General features: G+C 37.4%; 1 non-coding gene across 1 annotated transcript; it reads left to right on the top strand.

The window, feature by feature from the left end:
• The first annotated feature begins 373 nt into the window (after positions 1-373).
• Positions 374-477, top strand: LOC132069078 (small nucleolar RNA R71). Its single transcript, XR_009417646.1, has one exon. It is a non-coding gene; the product is annotated as a small nucleolar RNA R71 (small nucleolar RNA).
• The last annotated feature ends 1207 nt before the right edge of the window (positions 478-1684 follow it).

The raw sequence follows: 1684 nt of genomic DNA, 5'->3' as shown, positions 1-1684 counted from the left end.
CATAGGAGGCCCTTCTTGATATGGACCCTCTTGAACTTGGTAAATTCTTAGAATTTCTTCAATAACATTAACCTTCTTCGCTTCCTTTTCATCAAGTCTCTTGGTCAGTAAAGAAATATTGGTCGCTATCTGAGCTAAAGTCTGCTGAGTCTCTTGATTCTCCTTCACAAAATTTTGGATCGCTGGAGCTACATAAGCCACACCAGTACCACTCGAGTGCCATGCCTGATTGTGAGTAGTAAGCTTATCAAGCAATTGAGTGATACGAGCATAAGTATTATCCGTAAAACACCCATTAGCTGTATTGTTAGCCACAACTTGTGTCATTGAATCTAGCCCTCTGTAGAACTTCTCCATCAATATATTATTCGGAAAACCATGGTTTGGAGACTTTTGCAAATATTCTTTAAACCTCTCCCATGCTTTAAATAGTTGTTCCCCCAGTAGTTGCTTGAAGTCATAAATCTTGTCACGTATTTCAGCTCTCTTGCTTGGACGGAACCACTTTTTGAGAAACACAACAAACAGCTCTGCCCATGTATGAATAGTGTTGTAACCAGCTTTTAACTGGCTAAAGAGTATTTGAAAACTCTTAGCCGAATAGTATCATCAGCCACAGCATTCTGCATATGTTAGGCACACACGCCTACAAAATTCTTCAAATGTTGGTGAGGGTCATCATCGGTGGAGTTCCGAAATTGGCCCTCAAGCTTGAGCAATTGGTAAATGGTGGAGTCAATCTTGTAGTTTGCCACAGTAACCCGAGGTGGAAAAATAGCAAAAGCATATTCCATCTCATCTAACATATCAGCAGACGAGTTCTCAACCTCGACCGGTGGTTGATCTTAATCAACCTCCTGCACCCTGTTATTACTAGCAGCTCCACATCTATTTTTGTTATTGTTCTGCATGATCACCTGGTTCACAGTATACGGCAAACAATATGTGATGGAATAGAACAAGACTTTAAGTAAAGCACAAACTATTTAGTAATTTCAAAATCGTATTCCCCGGCAACAGCAACAAAATTTAATACGCTCAAATTACACCTATTAAATGATGTAAAGCGGACGATGTCAAATATAGTAACCTTACTAGGTTGGGGTCGAATCCCACAGGGAATATGGTGTGAAAAGGTTAATAAAGTCGTAGAGTACTTTATTAAGGTCTAATTTCGTATTCCGTTGAGTTTGTAGAAAATTGGTTGTTTATAACTAATTGCTTTGAATTGTAATATATGGTAAAAGAAACCAAGGTTGTGTCCCCCTTTAGATAAAGTGTATGCTATGGTGATTGATCATGATATACTTCTAATAGATCATTATCGTAATGCACTTAACCTATAATTGAATCCCTAATGTTTCCCAATAGTTAAAGGTTATCTCTCTTTATGATTTTCCCAAATATAAAAGAGTGTATATGAAGAACGGTTAATTGTGCCAAGTAAATTCCTCTTATTCCTACGTGAATTTATTAAACAAGGGTTAACGCCTTGATTTCTTGTTATTTATCCCTACCAAACCCTACTCACTTTCCCAAGTTAAGCAAAGTTTATGGCGTTAATCAATGTTTGTAACCATCAATTATGAATGAAGAACAAAGAATAAATAAACCCTAAGAATCCCTTATATGTATATCAATCGCCATCCCCAATCATAAAACACCCATCTTAGGGTTCACAACC

Source organism: Lycium ferocissimum, chromosome 8 (genome assembly GCF_029784015.1).
Source record: "Lycium ferocissimum isolate CSIRO_LF1 chromosome 8, AGI_CSIRO_Lferr_CH_V1, whole genome shotgun sequence".
NCBI lineage: Eukaryota > Viridiplantae > Streptophyta > Magnoliopsida > Solanales > Solanaceae > Lycium > Lycium ferocissimum.
This window is presented reverse-complemented; position numbering and strand designations above follow the sequence as displayed.